The sequence below is a fragment of the Sorex araneus genome, chromosome 4 (genome assembly GCF_027595985.1).
Source record: "Sorex araneus isolate mSorAra2 chromosome 4, mSorAra2.pri, whole genome shotgun sequence".
In the NCBI taxonomy this organism is placed as follows: domain Eukaryota; kingdom Metazoa; phylum Chordata; class Mammalia; order Eulipotyphla; family Soricidae; genus Sorex; species Sorex araneus.
The window spans coordinates 7,280,222-7,287,159 of NC_073305.1; the positions used below are offsets into that span (position 1 = coordinate 7,280,222).

The 6,938-nt window shown below is 66.4% G+C and overlaps 1 protein-coding gene across 8 annotated transcripts in view; it reads right to left on the bottom strand.

Moving 5' to 3' along the window:
* ATP2B2 (ATPase plasma membrane Ca2+ transporting 2) overlaps nucleotides 1–5,759 on the bottom strand; it is a 224,864-nt gene extending 219,105 nt beyond the window's left edge. For all 8 annotated transcript variants that reach the window (XR_008629776.1, XM_055135248.1, XM_055135246.1 and 5 more), the window contains exon 1: nucleotides 5,667–5,759. The gene's annotated coding sequence lies outside the window, so the exon portion shown is untranslated. The remainder of the gene's footprint in view (nucleotides 1–5,666) is intronic.
* Nucleotides 5,760–6,938: the final 1,179 nt, after the last annotated feature.

Sequence of the window (6,938 nt, forward strand, 5' to 3'; positions counted from 1 at the left end):
CCCAGGGCACACTGGCTGTGTCCTGTACTTTGCTTGTCTGGGGAAGAGGGCGGGGGCTCCCTAGCAGGGGGCTTTGGGGTCAAGTGCCGAAGTGACCCCGGTGCGATCTGGTCAGCGGGGCTGGACAGCTCGGTGTTCAGTGCTGGAATGCTCGGGGCCACCAGGGGGGGGTATTCGGGGGTTCACCGAGTGATGCTGCAGTGGTGTTGGGGATCGAACTCAGGGTCTTGTACCTCTCGTGCCGGGGGCCCCGTCAGCATTCTGTTTTACAGACAAACAAACACCCGCTCTGGGCCTGCGCCGTCCCCGGAGGGTCAGACCAGTGGCCGGGAGGGACGTACAGGTGGGGTTTCCCTCTAACATGGCCCACCCAATTGCTGTTTCTGCCCGCGGAGGGGCTTCTGATCCTTCAGAGCCCACGTGGCCGGGGAGAGGCTCGTTCTGACGTCATTCATTCTTTGATTTGTTATCGGGGCGCACCGGACTGGAAGTCCTGACCCCCTCAGCCGTGCCCAGAAGGAACCAGACACGCACTGAAGTCGCACCCTTCCACAGAGGCACCCATGGCAACCGCCTGACTGTGCACAGCTGCGAGTTTAGTGGAGGCCGCGCCCGGGAGAGCAGGACCCACGTCCCGACAGGGAAGGAGAGACAGAAGCTGAGACCCAGACGGGCCACTCGGGGACAACGGAGGGGACGAATTAAAGTGAGGAACAGTCCTGGAGGGCCCCCGGGCGGAGGCATCGGCCCAGAGACACCCCCCCCCCCCGCCATCCGGGAGGGGAGGCTCTGAGTCTGGTTCTGCGTGTCTGCGGTGACCCTGTAAGGATGTCACCTGTAAGGGTGAGCACTGGCCGAGCATGGGCCCCTGGGGGTGTGCAGTCTGAGGGACAAGAACTCAGACCCCGGGGCTGGAGTGATAGCACAGCGGGGAGGGCGTTTGCCTTGCACGCGGCCGACCCAGGTTCGAATCCCAGCATCCCATGTGGTCCCCTGAGCACCACCAGGGGTGATTCCTGAGTGCATGAGCCAGGAGTGACCCCTGTGCATCGCCAGGTGTGACCCAAAAAGAAAAAAAAAAGAACTCAGACCCCAGCACACTCTCGGTCTTGGGGGCTGGGGGCGTCAGAACTCTGCTCAGAGACAGGAAGTCTGGATCCAGTGTGGCCTCAAAGACTGCGAGACCCCCAAAGCCACGTCCCCCTGCTGGGCTCTGCTCCGTGCTCAGCCCCGGCGAGACCCTCTCCAGGGGGCGCCCCCCGACTCCCGGCCCTGCTCAGGAGGGTGCGACGGGCCCAGGCAGCCCCCCTCACCCTGCCCCTGCATCTCGGCCCGCCACGGCTCGGCCTATCACCGGGGGACTTGCCCGAGAGGCTTCGCTTATGGGGGTGACTCCTGGGACACCCCGGTATCGGTGTCCACCTCCTCCCGGGGCCCTGGACCAAGATACACCTTTTGACCATCACAACCACACCATGAGCGCTCTGGAATCTCAGTGCTCGAGCCTCAGTTTCCCCACCTGTGGAGTGAGGCGTGTCACAGTCATGCCTCCAAGTCTCTGTACCGGGCGTGCTGACAGCTGGGCACCTTTGGGGGCCCGGGGGTCGTGGCCAGCCCTGCGGGGAGAGCTGATTGCTAAGGGCGAACCCGTGACCAAGCCCTAATGTGCACACCCAGACACACCCAGACGCCCCCAGCCACCCCTCCCAGCTCTGACCCTCGCCTTTCCGCCCTCAGCACCCCCACTGGCCCCGGAGCCTCTGCATGTCTGCCCATCCCCCTCCCTTCCCAGGAGGGCCAGGCATGGTCCAGCCCCCATCTCCCCCCACACACACACCCTGACCTGTCCAGCCCCCCCCCCCCCGTCGGAGACGCCTTTGGGAACGATGAAGAACAAACTCTTTTCCCCTGAGCCGCCCCCTGGAGAACTGCGTTTAAAACAGGGATGCTATTTCTGATCTCAGGAGATGGCACGGATTAGGAGGTGGTGGGGTGCAGAGAGAGAGAGAGAGAGGGAGGGAGAGAAAGTGAGAGAGAGAGGGAGAGAGCGAAAGAGAGGGAGAGAGAGGGAGAGAGAGAGAGGGAGGGAGAGAAAGTGAGAGAGAGAGAGGGAGAGAGCGAGAGAGAGGGAGAGAGAGGGAGAGAGGGAGAGAGAGAGGAAGAGAGAGAGTGAGAGAGAGGGAGAGCAAGAGAGAGGGAGAGAGAGGCAGAGAGAGGGAGAGAGAAGGAGAGAGAGCGAGAGAGAGGGAGAGCGAGAGAGAGTGAGAGTGAGAGGGAGAGAGAGGGAGAGAGAGGGAGAGAGAGAGTGAGAGAGAGGGAGAGCGAGAGAGAGGGAGAGAGAGGGAGAGAGAGGGAGAGAGAGAGGGAAAGCAAGAGAGAGGGAGAGAGATAGAGGGAGAGAGAGCGAGAGAGAGGGAGAGAGAGGGAGATAGATGGAGAGAGAGGGAGAGAGAAAGAGGGAGAGCGAGAGAGAGGGAGAGAGAGATGGAGAGAGCGAGAGAGAGACGGAGAGAGAGGGAAAGAGCGAGTGAGAGAGAGAGCGAGCTCTGAGGTGAAGGCACATACTCTGCAGACCTTCCCGTGTGGGCTTTGCTTTCTCTCCCACCCTCAGCTCCTTCCCCCTCTCCCTCCCTCCTTCCTGCACTGACTGTGCCATTGGTGGGACCCCAAGACCAATGAATGCATGGGCGAGGGGGCCACTCTGCCCCCCAACCTGCTCCATTCCAAAATCGCTAAACATTCTGCGACAGCCCGCGTGGGCTCCATGCCCCGTGCTCCTCACGGCCCCCAGTGGACCCTTCCTCGCCGGCCGCCAAGCCGCTGCTCCTGCCCTACCTTCCAGCAACTTCTCTGCTCTCATATCCTCCTGGCCTGCTTTCCAGTCCCCAGGCCCCGCACTGACCGCCTTCTTCTCCTTTTTTTTTTTTTTTGCTCTCTATTAATGGATTCCAATTTCTAGAGACCAGAAAGCTTTCCACGGCCCACTTTGCCGGGGAGGGAGGGAGGTCAGCCTGAATTAATGAAAAGCCTGAGAAATAAATCACGCTACAGACACGCAGTTCTCAGCCCCGGGTTTCTGTGTGGGCAGGTGACGTGGGGAGGGGGTAGAAGAGTCACCTGGAAGGGCCTGAACGCACAGGAAAGATTTCCAGGCGCCTGTTCCTTATTTGCAAACGCGGCTTCAAAAAACCCGCCCCCTGAAGTAGGTTAATATTTCTCTTGGTGGCAATCAATTTGCTCCGTGGAACCTTTTTCTGCTGCTGCTGCTGCTGCTGCTGGTGAAATTCTTCTGCAGTGACTCGGTCTAGCAAAACGATTTCCCTGACCTTGCAGGCAATCCATAGTATAGATTGGGCTAGAGGCGATTCTCGTCCAGGGGAAATCCGGCACAACAAATCCTCTCTCTGCCGCCCGGGACAGAATAGACGTGTCTTTGGCACGCCCGACCTGCCCATTTTGGATTATTCCAGTTGCCACTTCAAAAGAGCCACAGCAGGGTGAGGACTGTTTGAGGGGTGCTACCCACAGACCCCCCACCCCGAGAGCCCACACCACCCCTCACAGCCTTGGTGAGCCTGAACTATCCGCCCCGCAACCTCTCAAAATCCCAAAACCAGGTTCACGGTACTATTCAAAGGCTTCCTCCTCCGTGAAGTTGCCCCAGATTTTTCTAGGGAGAACAGCAGTGACCGCAGCTGGCCTCGCAGGCGTCCCTCTGAGGGGACGGTGCCCTGGGCTCCATCTGGGGAAGCAGGGCGTCCCGTCACGGAGCAGCAGAGGGGGTCCCGGCCTCGCCCTGACCCGGCCTCCCCACGTCTCGAGGACGGAACAGCTCTGACACCGGCCAGCAGCGAGCTCAGAGCTCATGGCCTGGGTCTGAGGCCCCCGAGGTCAAGTGGCCCCGTGTGGCTGCGCCGTGCCGCCCGAGGCCGGGGTTCCCGGCGTGAGCGACAGTGCTCCTGGCAGCGCCCGTGCCAGCCACAGCCCGGGGCCCAGGGTGGCCCCGTTCACACGGCGCGGGCACAGCAAACAGCACCTCGGGCCTCCTGAGTACTGAAGGCACCGGCAGTGAATGAAGGAGCGTCTGCAGGGCCGGGAGGCGGCACTGGCCCGTCCCCGGGACCCCCGGGCGCAGAGGGCTCGGGGTCCAGGTGTGGTGAGGGGAGAACAGATGGTTGTGCCCCCCCACCCAGGCCCGCACACCTCCGAGGCAGGAACGGCACCTGTCAGGTGGGGAGGGGGTCAGAGGAGGGGTGCGTGCCTGTGTGTCTGTGTGTGTGCGTGTGTGCGCGCACGCGTGTGTGTGCCTGTGTGTCTGTGTGTGTGTGCGCGCGTGCATGCGTGTGTGTGTGTGCGTGTGTGTGTGCGTGTGTGTTTGCGTGTGCGTGTGTGCGCGTGTGTGTGCATGTGTGTGCGTGTGTGTGTGTGCGAGTGCATGTGTTTGCGTGCGTGCCTGTGTGTCTGTGTGCGTGCGTGTGTGTGTGCACATGTGTGTGCATGTGTGTGACGAGCTGGAAACCACAGCCGGGGTGGTCTGCCCAGGGCCCCCAGATGGCCAGAACGTCCTTGGGACGTCACGTCCACCCAGCACCCCCACGCAGCGGCCGGGTGCCAGCAGCAGGAGGGGGCTGTGCTCCCGTCCCTGGCAGTGAGGAAGGACGAGGCACCTCCCTGCTGTGGGGACACGGGTGATGCCCTGGGGAGGAGGGTCAGGCTGTAAAAGCATCAACTCCGCCGTGAGAACACTCCCGGGGGCTCTCCCCTACTCCCCCCCCCATACACACACGGAGAAAGGAGTCAGAGAGGGAGCGCCAGTGGCCAGAGGTCACACAGCACAGAAGGGCCAGCGGCCAGGGACAGAGGTGGACAGAAGTTTCCGGAGCGACCGCTCCGGCTCTTCCCGCTGCCTGTGTGACCTTGAGCCCGGTTCACCCTCTCTGGGCCTCACTGTCCTCTCCCAGCGCTGAGGCTCCTTCTAGAAAGCCCCGGCACACCTGAGGGATAGAGCGCTATCTCCAGGGCGATCAGGCCGGGGTGAGTGGGGTGTCCAGGACTGGGGGAGTGGGGGGGCTAAGGCCACCCCCCCACCCCCCCTCTCCGCGCTGAAGGCGCCTGCGGCGCTGGGCTGAAAATTCACCTGCAGATGTGGAAACCCGGAGCGCACCATGGGACACTCAGGGGTCCTGGCCCCCCAGACGGGGGATCCCCCTCTGCACTGGCGGTGGGGGGCAGAGGGCCTTCCAGGGGCACAGATGCTGGAACGCCTGGCTGCGCGCGGCCAGGACAGCGCGTCCACTGCTGGGGTTCTGCGCGCCCCCCCCCCACCGCGGGAAGCCTGGGGGAAGGGGCGGCCGGCGGGGAGGGGGTCACTGGGAAGGAACAAGGAACGGGCTGGGGGAGGTGGTCCTGGCGCCCCCGACCCCCCCCGCCGACCCCCAGCTCCGGGCTCGGCGGTGCCCGCAAAGTTTGCGCGCGTCCGGCGCGCCCCCTCGCGCCCCCGGGTCCGCAGCGCCCACCCGGCCGCCCCGCCCGCCGCCGCCGCTCAAGGTCACCGCGGCCACCGCGCCGGCTCGCGGGGCCCGGACCCGGGGGCGCTCGGGCTCGGCCGCCCGGGGCTCCCGGGGCGGGGGGCGCGCGCGCGGGGACCCCGCCGGCCCCGGCCTCACCTGCGCCCGCTGCGCCCGAGATGCCGCCGCCGCCGCCGCCGCCGCCGCCGTGCGCGCCCGCCCGGCCCCGCTGCGGCTCCCGCGCCCGCCGGCCCCGCTCCGGCCCGCGCCGCCCGCGCCGCGCCGCGCGCCCGCCCCGCGCGCTCCCCGCGCCCGCCCCGCGCCCCGCGCCCCGCGCCCCGCGGGACCCGCGCGCGCACGTGCGCCCCGCCGAGGGGGCCGCGGGGGCCGCCGGGCCCCGGCCTCGCTGGGTGGCGGGACGTGGCCGGGGCCGGAGGAAGGATGGGGGGGGGGGGGTCCCCGGACACCTGTTGGCCCCGCGCCCCCGGCCCGCCCGCCTCTCCCCGGCGGGACGGGGCGAACCCCACCCCCTGGCCGAGGCTTCCCCGCCTTGGCGCGGGCCCCAGCCGCTGTCTCAGCTCCGCTCCGCCAGGAAGCCCGGCCACCTGACTCGGGCGCCCGCCAGCACGGGCTCATCAATTTATCATGCCCCTTGCTTATTTATTTATTGGCTTTATAAAAAGCCAAAGGCACAGCCCCGGGGCAGGAGCAGAGGGCCCCCGGGGGTGGGGGCGGGCAGGGAGAGCCCGCACACTCAGGGACTCCCTGCCCGGCCGAGGGGTCCGTGAAGCAGGAGGGGCCCCCCAGACCCCCGAGGTCCCTGGGCTCTGGGCAGCTGCCCTCAGGACGGGCTGCGCCCTCGCCTTCACCCTGAGCGCTCCGGCGCCTGGAGGTGGGCCGTGGGGCAGGGCGGCAGTGGGCGTCCGGCTCAGGTGGGGCGGGATCGGGCCGGGGTCCTGGGGCCAGCGGCCTCTCCCAGGGGACAGGCCGGAGGTGTCCCGGGCTCCCCGTCTTGGCTCCCGTCCTCACTTCCACACTCCACTTGGCAGGCGCCGGACTCCTCCGTCCCTGCCCTTTCCTGGGCGCCCAGAAGCCGTCTCCCACGCTGCTCCCCTCCTTCCTCCCCAGACCCCGCAGTGACCCAGAGGGCCAGCCGCGGCCAGCCCTACCCGGCACGCATGAACCCGGCCCCCAGCACCTCTCCCTGGGATTCTGGGGGTGCGAGGTGCCTCCTGAGCACTGGGGTCACTCGCCTGCTCCGGCTCTATGGCCGTCCCTGGCCCCCATCCTCCTCCAGACCCCAGAGCCGGCCCCGGGCCCGTCTCCCCGTGTTCCCACCTCAGTGGCCCTGTCCCCTTTGCTCCCTGCTCAGCACATGCCCACCTCGGCCCCTCCCCCACGGCGCCTTTCTCCCCGGGCCAGAGCTCAGCT